This window comes from Talpa occidentalis, unplaced genomic scaffold, assembly GCF_014898055.3.
Source record: "Talpa occidentalis isolate TD23 unplaced genomic scaffold, MPIMG_talOcc4v2.1, whole genome shotgun sequence".
NCBI classification, from domain to species: Eukaryota; Metazoa; Chordata; class Mammalia; order Eulipotyphla; family Talpidae; genus Talpa; species Talpa occidentalis.
In genome coordinates, this window is record NW_026555331.1 from 124,011,792 (window position 1) to 124,027,904 (window position 16,113).

At 40.7% G+C, this 16,113-nt stretch overlaps 1 non-coding gene across 1 annotated transcript; it reads right to left on the bottom strand.

Moving 5' to 3' along the window:
- Nucleotides 1-15,692: 15,692 nt before the first annotated feature.
- On the bottom strand, nt 15,693-15,796 carry LOC119251650 (U6 spliceosomal RNA). The gene has a single exon (XR_005126552.1). It is a non-coding gene; the product is annotated as a U6 spliceosomal RNA (small nuclear RNA).
- Between the last annotated feature and the right edge of the window lie 317 nt (nt 15,797-16,113).

The window sequence follows — 16,113 nt, forward strand, 5'->3', positions numbered from 1 at the left end:
CAGGAAAAGACCAATGTACCATCTCCAAAACAATTAGGTAGAAAGAACAAATTCTCCCTCATCCTTCTTTTTATTGTATTCTGTCCAACAGATTGGATGAGGTCCACCTACATTAGGAAGAGCAATCTGCTTTATTGAGTCCACCAATGAAAACCAGCCCACCTTCTTCCTTAACTGGTTAATTTTAGTTTCTACTACTTTTCCCCTGTTCACTCTGTTTTGCCAAAGTGGACTCCTTACTCTTTCAAGAACATACCAGGAATGTACCCTCCGAGGGTCTTTGCATTAGCTGTTTCCTCTGCTTGGACTCTTCTATCATATGGTCAACTCTTTTCTCTTCTTCAAGTCTTGGCTTTAATGTCACTTTTTCAGTGGGACTCACAATTTAATACCATTCCATGCATTTTCTTCTCTGCATCCCCAATCCTTTTAGCTCATTCACTCCATTTTTAAGAAACACTATTTTACCATTTTAACTCCTCACTTATAATGTTATTATGTTTCCTCATGGGAACAAATTCCCCTTAGGAATAAATTCCACTAGGACAGAAACCTTTATGTGTTTTTTCACCGATGTGCCTTAAGCCTAGACCTGTGATTGGCACTACGGACAGTAAATATTTACTGAATGCATGAACATCTTGCAAGCTGTGTATATCCCAGTAATTTGAAATTAACTGCATGCATAAACATCTTGCAAGATGTGTATATCCCAGTAATTTGGAAATCTGAAACATAAAATCCTTTATTTCATAAAATAAGCTAATCTGAATAGGGACATTTTGATTATACCAAATAGCATCTATTGATAAAGATATTGAGAATATGACATAGTTTGTCCAGGAGAAACCTTAAAAATTCAAATGATAGCATCTCTTTTTTAGTTTTTTTCTCATTATTTTTCTTTCAGGCATTTTAATGTTAGAAAATAATTTTCTGTTCAAATACCATTGTCCAAACTGTCAGATAAATTATCTTTTAAGCAATTATTCTTGAAAGGAGAAAAAAAAATCAGTTTCTATAAGGCGACTGGTGGATCTTTAGGTACTCAGAAGACTAGGATGTGACCTTTCACTTTTAAGAAAATCAAAATGGAACTTGAAAAAACTTGCACTGTTAACACAGTGTTAACAAGTGTTAGTCAAATGTTAATTTTTTTTTATGTAGATACCCTTTCCTGAATGGAAATGTGTAAGCTTATCTTTTAAAAACCTTGAAAAGAATAAGTCCTTCTTTTTCCAATTCCTTTGAGCTGTGTGTATTGACATAGAGACTTCAATTCAAATTTCAGAATGTAATTTAAATTTCACTTTAAAGTCATAATAAATGGTATACTAAAAATTCCCACTTGGTAATTATAAACAAAAGAATTCCATCTTTTCTAACACTTCTAAAATATTGTCAAATTTATCATAAAGTAGGTCAAAAGAAATCTTAATGAACTCATGTTTAATTTATAAAGTGTGTTTTCACATGGGACTGCTAAGAGACAGGAATGATGTGAACCTGAGTCTGCCAAGGGATACTTTATGGGAACCAAAAATGAGTTTTCATGGAGGATTTCAGAGCCATTATGCATAATTATATATATGTATATATATGTATATGTGTGTGTATAATATAACATTTTGTATTATTCCTGAAGCCAATCCCCTACCCCCCAAAAAAACTCTTCAAATGTCAGGAGCAGCAAGGAATCACTTTGAGATGCTGCAGAAAATGAAGGGGGTGTTTAAAAGCACAAAGAAAGTTAATGCTTCGATAAGATGATGGATATGAGCTGGTTTGGTGGACAGAGGGATTCCCTGAGACTGGGGGAAGCAGGAGTGGCAGATTAAAGAATGGCGGAGCTTCCCTTTCCACTCAGCTTCTCATGACTCCATGTAGACAGTGTAGGCAAGTGTGTAGACAGATCCCAAGCGCCTCATTCTTAGCAGTAGTGTGAGCCTTTCATTCAAAGGTTTGGGATGCTCTAGAAGAGTATTGCCTTGTGGGGTTTCTATCATGCTGTCTGTAGTAGGCAGAATGCCCATGTTAATCCCCAGAACCTATGAATATGATGAGGTATATGAGAAGGGAGAATTAAGGTTGTGGAGGAAATTAAGATGGTTAATCATCTGATTTCAACATAAGGAGATTATCCACGTGGACCTGATATAATAACAAGGGACTCTATGCGGGGGATAGCGAAGTAGAAGTGTCAGAATCTAAAAAGTTGTATCGGGCCTCCCCGGTGGCGCAGCGGTTGAGCACTGGGTTGCGAAGCTGCCCGCGGCCTCTGCAGCGCTGGTTCGATCCCCGGCTGCTCCCCGGCCACCAGAGGAGGGTCCCACATGGCGCGCAGACCTCTCCTGCCGCCCGCTGCTGCCCTCAGCAGTGTACTTCGGCCCTTCTGCCTGCTCTGCTCCCCGCTCTGGCTCTGGTGAATTCTCTCATCCTCCCGCGCTTCTGACTGTACCCAGTGCATGTATAAACAAAACAAACAAACAAATAAATAAAACATGCCTCTATTAATAAAAAAAAAAAAATTAAAAAAAAGAAAGTTGTATCTTGAGAAGCACTCAATTTGCCTTTGCTGGCTTTGAAGATGAAAGAAGGGGCCACTGAAAGGAATGAGAGCTGCCTCTGGAAGCTGGAAAAGGCAAGAAAATGGGTTCTCCCCTATTCCTTCTAAAAAGGAATGGTGAGGGCCTCCCTGGTGGCACAAAGGGTTAAGATGCAACCCATGGAGCTGTCTGCAGCCACTGCAGCACGAGTTCTATTCCTGGCCAGGGAGCTACCCACATGGTGCAGCAGACCTCTGGGGACTCACCTGCTGCTCCCCACAGCAGTGTATTTCAGTCACTCTGCCTGTTCTGCTCCCCACTCTGGTGAATCCTCTCACCCACCACACCTCTGGCCTGTACCCCAGTTCTTGTATACATAAATAATCTTCAAAAAAAATAAATAAAAAGGACCAGTGATCTGCCAATATTCTGCTATTAGCCTAGTTAGAACCATTTGCAGACTTCTGACCTCTAGAACTTTAAGATAATAAATTTATTGTTTTTCAAGCCATGAAGTATGTGGTCATTTGTTATGGCTGCGAAAGGAAATTGAATACATTGTCCCCTAGAGGCAAGAAGTTCAGTGCTTGATGGCAAAAGCAGGAAGCAGATGTGGCCTGAGGACCACATTTAGTTTTCTCCTAATTAGCCTCAAAGGGTGGCAAGTATTGACCATCCATCAGCTGGTGAGTGGGAGATCCAAACCAGATTTAGTTTTATTTGGAAAAATAGACGCTTACATCACAATATCAGGAAGCAGATTTTACTCCATAATATTCTATATTGATGCAACATCAATTTTGAATTTTGTTCCTTTATACTCTTTTGAATTGACGTTTTTAATCAATTACCAATATCAAATCCTTTACCACTGTGTCTGGAAAACCCATTATCATCCTTTTCCTGGGTTATTTCTGTTATTTGAAGTTCATGTACTTCTCCTTGTTGATAATATCCTCGCCAGCAATAGCTCTGCTCCATCTTCATCGATAACATCACTCAACTTTTAGGATCTCTTTTTCAATTGCATCCACTTTGAGCAGTGCCCAAGTGACTGCAAATCTCATCTCTAGCACTTCTCCAAGTTAGTGAATGTTATTCAACCCAACTCCCCTCCCTGCACATTCCTGCTTCTGTCATCGTTTCTGAAGAGATACTGTAGTTCTCTAAATGGCCTCAATCGTCGTAAAAGTCCGAACTAACCTTATTACTCTTTCCATCCCACTGGTTGCAGTTAGTTGAAAGTTTCTCTCGATTCCATTTTCTGATCTATGCTTTATGTACTTCAATCTTTCCACTGAATTCTAGTGGAAATTATCTTTTGCCAATCAATGCTTAAATTTTTTAATTAGAAGCTGATTTGGAACAATTTCTGCTATATGATAAAAATGTGGAAACATTAAATTCAATTGCATTTTATTTTTTTATTTTTAAGATTTATTTATTTATTTATTTATTTATTTATTTATACAAGCACTGGGTACAGTCAGAAGTGCGGGAGGGTGAGAGAATTCACTAGAGCCAGAGCGGAGAACAGAACAGGCAGACTGACGAAGTACACTGCTGAGGGGAGCAGTGGGTGGCAGGAGAGGTCTGCGTGCCATGTGGGACCCTCACCCGGTGGCCGGGGATGGAACCCGTGCTGCAGAGGCTGTGGGCAGCTTCGCAACCCAGGGCTCAACCACTGCGCCACCAGAGAGGCCCTCAAATGCATTTTAAATGAAAGATGCCCCTAATTAGACACAGTTAGCACTTATATTGGTGGTATTAGGCCCCCATTTTTTTCAGACCAGTCTTATTTTCCTTTCCCAGTTACTTTGAGTAAGTGATAGAAAAGTGTAGACTAAACTCTCAGATCCTGAATTTGCTTGTTGACTGTGACTATGTGGTCGGATGCTATTTTTCATACATCATGAAATATCTTCCATATTAATATACAACATAGGAGTGACTTTGCAGTCTTTAGTGCTGCTATCATTTCTTATAAAAATCATTTGGTATATATTGTTTGGATTGGTGTTTAAGATGTAGTATTTGTTTTAAGTAGATGGATTAAAAAATATTTTGCCCAAAGGTAAAAAGGTCATTTTTCAAAATGGTCAGATTATTTAATATTCCCACTATTACTAGGAAAGAAGAAATAATACTTTTATTCTATTTATCCTACTGCGTGAAGGACAGATTTTTTTTCATTTAGTTTCTCTGACACATTAGTATTTGTGACACAACAAAAGCTGGAACATTACAAATGTCTGTAATTGCTTGCATTGCTGTAGGGAATATAATGTTGTTAATATCTATTACTGAACTAAATGAATGAATTAAGTAGCCAGAAACAAATATGATTGTCAAGCATGATTTAGTTGGCATATAGCTTTAGAACAGCTGCCAAATTTAATATGGAAGGCGGAGGAGGATTTCATAACTTTTGTAAATACCAATGCCATTACCACCTCCGGTTTCCCACTAGATGGAGATCTTGCTTTGCTGTAAGGCTACGGACATCCTGGGCACTGCAATGTGGTGTAAAACGAATAAAGTTACAGGTTTTTTCTTTTCTTCCTGTTTCCACTGCTCTCTTTCTACTGTTACTCATCATTATGCTTCACATGTGCATGTTCCCCTTTGGAGTGGACTGTCAAAGGAAGGGAGGATCAGGATCAAGGGCTTAAATGTCAGTATTATGAAGCAGTCCACAGCCACAGCAGCACAAGTTCAATCCCCGGCCTGCTAGGGAGCAACACACATGGCGCAGCAGACCTCTCCTGTTTCACCTGCTGCTCCCCTCAGCAGTGTATTTCAGTCAATCCATCTTTTCTGCTTCCTACTGTGTCTCTGGTGAAGGCTCTCCCCTCTCCCCCACTAGTTCTTGTATGCATAAATAAATATTTTTTTTTTTTTAAAGGAGAATCAATTCAGAAGTGAGAAGAGCAGGGAAATCAGAGTAGAACTGGGACCTGAACAAGCTCTATGAGATGAAGACTGAGGCTTTCCTTGAATTCCTCCCATGTTCCCCATCAGCATCCTCGACCCTGCTCTTGGATGCACAGGATACACGTGCATGGCTGCCCGGGGCTGTTTGTCGGCTGGTGAATACTGAAACATGCCTTTTCAGTGTCCCACTCCCTCATATAGACTGGGATTCATATTTTGGTTCATCTGAAAATATACTTCTTAGGCAGTTTTTATGTGTTAGGTGCAGTCATGGGCACTTTCACATCCATCATTTTATCTCATTCTCACAATTCCATGAGGGCAAGGTCACAATCCTTCTGTCAGCCACATGGCAGTTAGCTATTCTGGAAAAGTAGTGTGCTAAAATGTTTTTCAAATGGTGTGTCATGGTTACTTCACAATATCTCAATGCTATGGTCCAATGCGCTTGGATTATGTGGTGAGCTATACTACTAAAAACGTGTATTGGGGCCTCCCCGGTGGCGCAGTGGTTGAGAGCTGGGTTGCGAAGGTGCCCGCAGCCTCTACAGCGCAGGTTTGATCCCCGGCCGCCGGGTGAGGGTCCCACATGGTGCGCAGACCTCTTCTGCCACCCGCTGCTCCCCTCAGCAATGTACTTGGTCAATCTGCCTGTTCTGCTCTCGCTCTGGCTCTGGTGAATTCTCTCACCTCCTGTGCTTCTGACTGTACCCAGTGCTTGTATAAATAAATAAATAAATCTTAAAAAAAGAAAAAAAAAGTGTATTAATCATAGGATTTCCTTAAGTCTTCAAGAGAGACTTCTGTGAAGTCCTCACCCTCTCATCCATCAGTGACTTTGCTGCTACCTGAGAATGTAAAACTTCCTAATGTAGCTTTGGTGTCTCAGGACCTCCTGGTACAGAGCAAACATTCTTCTGGGAGGTCAAATGTTCTGATTCTAAATGCTATTTACAGAGCTCTCACTCTAGCTAGAGTTAGGGATTATGGGAAATGAAGGGATAGCCAGGCAAGAGATGAACCTTCACCATCCTGGCAGAAAGTAGAACAAAGGTGTAGGGAAATGGAAGTTGTCAGTACCTCCCCTACCCCCACCACCCCGCCCTCCTGCCATTAGTATCAATGATCGACACCTGTGGTCTTACATGCGCGCCTGATGGTGGCACCTGGAGCATGGTGCGGTCGTGCGTAAGTGGGCACACCTGAGCCTGGAGGTGGAGCATAAAAGGGTGGTGACACAGCAGAGAGCAGAGAACAGAGTGAGGCAGCAGAGGACATGGCCTGGGAGTGCAGTTGAGGCCAGCAAAGAGACCATGAGAGAATGCCACAGAGCCCAGAAAGAGTAAAGATTTGTGGGGGTCTTGGAGGCCAGCCAGCCTCCTGGCCCCTGGGCTCCCTTTGGTGTCCCTGCCTTGCGAGCCTGCAGCCTTGCCTCACAACAATTGGTGTAGAAAGAGCATTAAAGCCTGAAAAAGCCACTGAGGGCTCCAGGATTCTCCTTTACCAACTGAATCGATAGAGAAACTGCCTTGTGCTAGCTGGCACAACACTTGGTGAAATTAGGACCAGGAGAAATTCGGGTATAAGGCTCCAAATTCTTCAAGGACAAGGATTTTCTTTGTCCTGCCACTGGGTACGCTGGCATCAGCTGCAGATAAGAAACGGATTGCTGGATCATTCCGTCACTCAGTGTTCAATTTGTTGGGCTTCTGTCATACTGTTTTCCACAGTGGCTGCAACTTTTCCCATTCCCACCAGCAAAGCCCAAAGGTTTCAACTTCTCTACATTCTCACCAACATTTTGAAAGAAATTTTCATTATACTGACCTGAGTATTTACAGGACCTGCCCAGGATTTCCTTCAAGAGCATGAAAGAACAGTTGTGAGAGACAGAATAAAGAGTGGCAAAGAGGAAGGATGGCTACCTCCTGCTTGGACTCTATGTCTATGGGGCCTAGTTTGTCTCATAAACTGGAAGCATCAAACAGCAGCCCCTGAAATTGGTCTGATTTCCTCAGCCAACAATAGCTTGAGGTGACGGCGCTCCTGCCTACAAGCTATGAGCCAGGAAGGCCCATTTTCTACCTCTGTCACCTTCCATGCTGACAAGAGCACGAAGTGAGTAAATCCAAAGTCTGCAGATGAGTTCTTTCTTTTTTTTTTTTTTTTGTTTGATTGATTGATTGATTGATTTATAAAGAACCGGGGGACAGGCCAGAGGTGTGGGAGGTGAGAGGATTCACCAGAGACAGAACAGGGAACAGAACAGGCAGATCAACTGAAATACTCTGCTGAGGGGAGAAGCGGCCAAGTCAGGAGAGGTCTGCTGCACCATTTGGGTTGCTCCCTGGCGGGGATTGAACTCGTGCTGCAGTGGCTGCCGATAGCTTCATAGTTTGTGTCTTAACCCCTTGCGCCACCAGGGAGGCCCTGGAGATGAGTTCCTTCTTTGTATACATTTCTTCTTTCCAGTCTTCTCAAAAATCAGGATGAAAAGATTTAGAAAGAATTACAGAGATAGATTGTCAAAGCTCAGAGAATAGCAACCCAAACTATTCAGTGTTTTTTCACCCCTTTTTATCACAGAGTAAGTTTTGAGGTTTGAATGAAGACTGCTAACATCTGCATCTTAAGGAATGTTCCTGGTTTCTTATTGTCTGACTTTGTGGTCCTCAGGGTCTCCTGTCCAATGTGCGTGGTATGCTGGGGCCATCTCCCCTTCCTCCATGGTAGAAATTAGCTTGAGTTTAGCCTTTTTTATGAACTTGCTAATTTCTTAATAAATGTGCTCATAAACTTCTATAGCCATGGACTACAGTTAGGAAATAGATAAAATGATAGGTAAAATGAACATTTTTCTGCCTGCTAATGATAGAATGAAGGCCTAAGCCTCAGGTAAAACTGAGGCTCCCTTATCCAGCATTATCCTGCAGTATTAATTGATAACCCTCAGCAGTTATCATTAGCACCTTGTAGATACTACCTGGCCCTTTTAACATTGTTAAAATTGGAGTCAGGTATTGTTATCTCTATTTAAAAAATTAGGAATCAAGTCCTTGAATATATCTAAGCCTTTGAACTTTCAGTCATGTAGTGGGGAAAACGAGGAACAAATAGTTTCTCCTTCTCTAACCTTCCTTTCCTCATTAGAAGGTTGCTTGGAATTTCAAAGACATGTTTGAAACATTTATTTTTAATCCTTTTTATTCAGATCTTTGAAGAATTTTGAAATCAAGAAAAATCTTTCCCTATAATTAAAATGTGAAAACAAAAGCTATTTGTAGCCAAAAAAAAAAAAAAATCCTATTAATGTGATTTCCTTGTGGTGGATTGACAAGTTCAAAGCAGGAGTGTATGTTGCCATGGGCACCGGATTCTATTTGCTCTGCTGGTTCATTTTACTCAGCTGCTGGAGGAGGATGGTAGCATTCAGCCAGGAATCACTAGGCATTGTTAGAATGGAGATGTAATTTTTATGTAATACCTTCTCTTTATAGATCTATACAGATAACAGCTGCAAACTGTTTACAGTCACTTTATGGACAGAGTTTTCAGGATCTCTTAGGAATACAAACAGAATATTTTATAAGTGGGAGAGGGGGAGACATAAACAGAAGGAGGTGTAGGGAGTGCCTTTTCTCAAACATTACACCCATACTAGACTGCAAATAAATATTTGCCAAAAAGACAGGAGATGAACAGGCATCATTATCATGCACCAGCTGCCTGAGGTAACTGTGGGTTTCTGGGGAGGGAGGTCAGGAAAGAAGTGTGTAAAAGAAAGAGATGCAAAAAGGGGTAATGTCAGGAGAGGAAGCAAGCAGACATTCTTGAATGGTTTGTAATCATTCAGACCCAGGGGTGCAGAATCAGAGCTGTGCTGCAGAGAGACAGAGAGAGCTGTGGGTTACTTTTCTGAGACCACTGAAGTCAAATACACAGAAAGCAGTTAAATTTTATTAGGCTGATGATGTTCCCATCTTCCCTGAACTCTCTTCCTTCACTGTTTTTAGAAGGTGAGAAAGGTGTGTGTGTCGGGCGGTGGGGGCGGGGGGGGGGGGGGGGGGGGGGGGGGGGCGGGGGCGGATCCCTCCCTCTCTGGAGGGGCAGGAATGGTTCTCTGGCGCCAAACCTAAGAATTAAGCTCTGCTTCATTTGTTTCAAGTTATTAGGCCAGCTGACTTTCTTTCTGAATTATGCATTTTCCTCCCTGACAAATGAAACCTCCTGCCAATGCCTGTGAATCAGGAAAATCTCCTGCTCCTCATATGCAGCAGCAAGGATTTCACAATTTAAAATGATGGTTCCAGAATTGCAATGGGAGTGGCAATACTTCACAGTGATTTTTCTCCCTTCCTTCTCATGTCTAAGCAAATCCTGGCAGAGCCTTTTGTATCTGCATGATGCCTAAGTAAGCAAAAGGTAGGATAAAGCAAATGTCTTCCAAATCTCCATTTATCATGGACACAGGTTGTAGTTTCAGCTATTTTCCTTGATGCAAATCCGCTAAAAGATGTATATCATCCACAGCAAATCTTATGACCGACATCGCCCTGTCCGCTACTGAATATATGTCTGCGTCTTCCTCTCCTTCATCCCTTCCTCCTCAGCAGCCCCGACCACCAACTCCAGTCAGTTACACCCTCCTCCTCAGTAATTCTTTGGCCCCTGTAGGGAATTGTTTGATGATTTTTGATACATTTGATAAATTAATTCATAGCAAGTCTTCACACCATTCTACTAAAATCCTCTATCAAACCAAAAATTGAATGCACATCTCTAAAGGGGCTGAGAGAGGCAGGGTGGGAGGTGGAGACTTGAGGCAAAGATGATCAGAGGGAATGTGCTTAAAAAATATCTTATATTGCTTACCATCTAGGTTACCTGATGCAAATTCACACTGTTCACTCTATGCTGTTGCGAATCTCCCTGCACTACTATGAATTTTCGAAGGTGTGCAGAGGTAAATATTTACTTAAAGTGAACAAGTCTTCATTATCATTTATTCCATCCTTAAAATATGAACTTTTCAAATAACACAAATAATACAGATAACCACAAATAATTAAAAAAATTAATAAGCAGATTAATCAGAGATTACCATTCCTTATAATCCTTATAATCTCTATAAGGAGATTACCACTAGTAATATCTATTTGGTTATTCTTTCAGAATGAAAAAAAGTAAATCATTATATGATTATAGTTTAATATGCATTACTTAAATCTGTTTCAGCCTTAATATCAGAGGGTTGATTAACCTTTGACATGCCTGAATCGAGGTAACTACTCAGGCAATGTTCAGGTACCATCGAAAGACTAACCAGAAGCCACATTCTAAAAAGAGCAACTAGATGTTTTCTACTAACTTATTTTTTACTATAATAGATTTTAGAAATAATATTTCCTAAATAAAATTATTAGTGTTCAAGGTATAAGCATTGACACCTTCTACACATTTATAAGTAAAATCATAAAACAGGGACAGTTTTGTACCAGGCTTTTTTTACTTAACCTTACGTAGTAAGCATTTCTGCTCATCATTAAAATGACTTGGAAGCATAATTCTATGGGTGTCTAATAATTTCACCATATAGATACATCATAATGAAACTACTTCATTGCATTGGACATTTAGATATCTAGATTTTTTGCTTCAATATTATGTTTTATTTTGATATTATATGGCATATTTTAGTACCTAAAGTTTTGCACTCATCTCTGATGCTAGAATCCTGCATATTGTTTACAAAGCATTGTTGATGCATGAGCTATTCCACCTTTCTCATACATCTGTCATTCTCCAAAATTGTACAGAAAACTCTATGACCATATGCTCTGTCATTTAGAAACATTTGAAAGGTTTTTAGGAAAAAAATTAGGGTGTTATAAGTAAGAGTAGTTTTAGTATCAAAAGCTATGCTTTTTTTTTTGAGAAAAGAAAAAGCCACTTCATTCTCTTTCTGATGACTAGTTCTAGGAAGCATGGGTTTAGGATTCCAGCCTGACTTAACCAGCAGAGCAGCTTTACTCCTTCCAATGGTTCTGGTTTGTCCTCCCAGAATGCTGCCATCCACTGAAACATCATCCCTTTATACTGAGGTTCAGTGATTCCTTCCTCCTCTACTGCTGTTTTCTTGAGGGGAAATAATCATTAAAGCAGATGCCAGTGGCATCCTTGGAGCATCCCAGCCACAAGCTCTACAAAGTAAGAGTGTGGTGGTGATCGCCATCTTGTTTCACAGTGAAGCAGAGAGAATTCACAGCTGTTCTCTGCCAGCCCTCTCATCTCATGGGTCTGTGAAGTGACAGTTTCCATGGGCTCAGAGTGGGTATTAGGAAGCTTTCTAGAGTCCTCTGACCCTGAAAGCTGCCAATTAAAGTGCCACCAAGATGCTTCCACTGGCTCTGAGCTGGTTACACGTACATTTTAAAGAGCTGACCTTTCCCCTTTCTGCCTCTTGTACCTCATTGTGAGTGCTGTGGGTGGTCAGCAAATAAAAACAGATAATAATCCTCTCCTTTCAAACCTCTACAGAAATGTAAATCGCTGCCTTCAGAAGGAAGCACACAGGCATATGAATTTTATATCAGCAGGGATTACCAATGAGTCATGCTTGATGTTGTTGTAAAAACTATTCAGGTGGGAAGGCTAGCTTTGCAATAAGAGAATACTACAGGGAGTGTCTCTCTCCCTAATGTTCAGTTGCCAAAAAGCATACAACACACAACCACATAATACCACACACGCTCCAACCCCCCAAAACACAATTATATAAAATATATGCCAAATCTCCATAGGAAGGAAAGCTAAACTCTTCAAAATCAAATGGTTATCACAATGCAGAAGAGAATAAATCTGGAAGGTGGTAAGCAGAATTAATATGTGAGCCAGTGCCAGAACTCATGCAGATGTCTGTTATTTATGGCCTTAATTGTTATTTCCAGTAGGTGTCTGGCTGCCAGTGCCTATGAGTTAAGTACTGTAAAATAACAGATGTCACACATCACAAGAACAACAGGGAGTCAACATAAGCAGCAGCATAAATCCGATTACCTTAGATACTAGGGAAAAAAGGGGAAAGCACATACCCCAAAACAGATGAGCCTATGGCTGTAATTTATAAAACAAATTATGCCACTCAAATATGCTCTGCACTAATTATGTATCTGCACTGAGTACACAAGAGAGAAAGACCATCTTGGAATAGCAGCACCTATCTGGGTAATGAAGTTTCCTTTCATCCTTAAAAAGGACAAAGAGAAAGAATCAGAGAGAATGAATGAGAGACAGCAAAGGGAGAAACCAGCCAGCAGTGACATTTTCTAGAGAAAGGCATGTGGCACATAAGAAAAAGACCAAGAAAAGTCTTGCATGTAAATGTTAAATGCATCATTAATGATCTGGCAGAGAGAAGACATGCAATGAGGGTTAACACTGAGCACCAAATAATGGGAACATTGCATACTGAGATAGTTTACAAAGACTTCAGGGAGTTCAGATTTGAACAAAACAAACAAAACAAAACCCCCCAAATTCAATGAGGAAAGTGAACACAAACACATCTGTGGAAAATAATCTTAAAGAAGGATACACAATTGGAGAAAAAAAATGGTAAAACCTAGACCTAGAAGTGAAAGCAGATAGCAAATTCTGTCTGAATTGCAAGGTCTTACAACAGTTCCAAAAGGTGAGAATTCCCTTTGGGGGTTTTAAATGCAGAGGTGTCTCATTATGAAGCATTGACAAAGGAACTCCTGTCCCTCTTTACCGATAGAATGAGATCCTTGTTACATATCTGAATAAATGATTCTTGTTCACAGTGAGCACATTTTTGGGACATGGGAATACATGCACATGTAGCTGAAGCTGTTCTAATCCTATCTTTTCTCGTCAAATAACTTTACAGGAATTGGTAATATTCAGAATTTAAGAACTATTAATAATATCTCTCACTTTGTGTTGGCACAGTTATATGACTATTCCTATTTAAGTCATTAAATCCTCGGAACAAACCCCCTAAATGAGTGCAATTGTTCTCTTCTTCAACAAGGAAAGTGAGTTGCATAGAGCTTAAGTTGCATGAAACTTCCCGAAGACACACATTTAATAAATAAGGATTCTCGGAATGAATCCAGGCCTGCTTCTCCCACATTTATGTCCCTTTAGTCCTGCACAAGACTTCCATATCTGTGGCAGAGCAGGCTAACTAGGTAATTTCCTTCCATTTGGCAGGTACACCTTTTCTGAATGGGACCGGAAGGGGGATGCCAACCCCAGCCTATACCATTCACCCAGATGTATGCTTTCCTGTCCCCTCCAAAGTTGTTCTGTAGGATTTGGAGACAAAAGTTAAATTCTGTGTTCCAGCACCTGTCTATTCACTTTTGGCTCAATGGCTGTGATGGTCTTAGACATGGACATGCTGGAGACTGTGAAGAGTGTATAAATCTAAGGATCCTTCATGACTTTTATCGTTTAGCTGAGAAATTAGACTTGTAGTTAATTTTAGGAGATGGCTTAAAATAACTGCAGTAGATAATTTTTGAAAATCACTCCATGCAAACAGATATAGTTCATATTATTTATAAAATGTTGGTTTCTTTAGGGACAATCCTGATTTCTACCCTTCTCTTTTCCCCCCTCTGGCCCAATCTTGAAGTACAGGTAGTGCGAAGGAATCTGTGAGATTGTAACTATTGGAAAATACATTTCCCACTGGGTTGCCATGGTATTCTACTTTTTTCTTCTTTAGTTTCAGTCTCCCAGGGTTAGAGTCTATCAGAGAGGCTGGAAAATAAGTTGATAGAGTTAGAGTGTAGCACAGGGCATATCCAGCTAGAAATAAGTTGTACTAAGATAGAATAATGTGCTCACTTATCTGATTTTGGCTACCATGGGCTTCTTCCATCAAGTAGTCAGCTAAGATACCTGGTATAGCTATCTAAATATAACATCTAGAGTTACATTTTAGTTATATATGTATATATGTATATGTGTGAATATGCATATATGTACATGCATATATATGTATAAAATTAGAAAAGTTGTAAAGTATATCAGTTAGGGTTCTTTAATTATAAGCAACCTAGCTAGATCTTGACAACTCTAGTAAAAAGAGTGTTTACTGGAGGGGTTCAACACAGAATGTATAGGTTTAGAAATATGATGTCTTCCACACACTCTCAGAACAGAAACCAGGGCAGTTTGGCAGGTTTCTGCTTATCTGACCATCTTTTACAGCCTCTGTCCCTGCAATAAATATGCCCCATGCTTTATTTTTTAAAGCCTTTCTATTATTCCTTGCAATATTCAAAGTAATATTGTAACAGGGTGGTCCCTAGGAAAGGGGGAAGTTCCAGGTTTTCTGCCCCACCCAAGGGAGGGTGGGGCTGAGCAGGGAGAGAAAAAACTGCAGAGGAGACTGAGGAAGGAAGGAAGCAGGATGGAGAGCCAGAAGGAGGCACATGGAGCTAAGAGGCACGTGAAGAAACTGCGCTTGCCTTTTGGTTGTGGACTGGTTGAAACAGATGTGGGTGAGAGACCCGTGGGGAGGTGACAATGGCAGTTTTTGTCTTGATTTTGATTTTGCTCTTTTCAACACCATCACTAAATCTCTGGTTAGGGTAAGGCCCAGTTCCAACATGACTTCACAGAAAAGTGGAGAAGTAATTCTCCCAAATGGAATTAGGAAATACAAGAAAGAAGGAATACATTTTGTTTTGCCAAACAATAATATCAGTTACAATAAATAATGGTAACAGGGATCGACTCAATTATAAGTACTTGCTTTACATCTGGGGTGAGCTTCCAACCTTCCTCTCCAGTCTGTTCCCACTCTTCTTAGCATCGCCTGCCTGAAAGAAGGTGCCTACCTCTTGCTTGGGGAACTACAAAGGGCGTAGAGAGTTCTTTTTTTTTTTATTTAAAGATTTATTTATTTATGCATACAAGAGCTGGGGTGCAGGCCAGAGGTGTGTGTGGGGGGGGGTGAGAGGATTCACCAGAGACAGTGGGGAGCAGAACAGGTGGATTGACTGAAATACACTGCTTAGGAGAGCAGTGGGTGAGACAGGAAAGGTCTGCTGTGCCATGTGGGTCACCTCCCCAGCTGGGGATCAAACTTGTGCTACAGTGGCTGTGGATTTCTTAATAGTGTTGCGTCTTTTTTTTTTTTAACGTTTTAAATATTTTATTCAGTCATTTGTTTACAAAAATTTGGAACGCTTCATGAATTTGCGTGTCATCCTTGCGCAAGGACCATGCTAATCTCTGTATCGTTCCAATTTTAGTATATGTGCTGCTGAAGCGAGCACTATAGTGTGTCTTAACCCCCTGAGCCACCAGGGAGGCCCTGGTCTTAGAGAGTTCTTAGTCCTCATTTACTCTCTGGCCCAGAGTATGGTTTTTAAGTACTGAATTAACACCTGTTGACTTTCAGGGCACAGTTTATGGAGGAAAAGTGATTGTGGGGTGGGTGTGGGGTGGCCCCTCTGCTATTTGCCCTGGGTCTGTGTGCTTTTAACTGGGGCTCTTGCTGGATAATCAGGCTATTCTGCCCCAAGGCTGTGTGATAGGATTTTCAAGCCTTCTTGGTAGAAATGGCATTTAATAAGTGGGGACAAAGCTGGGA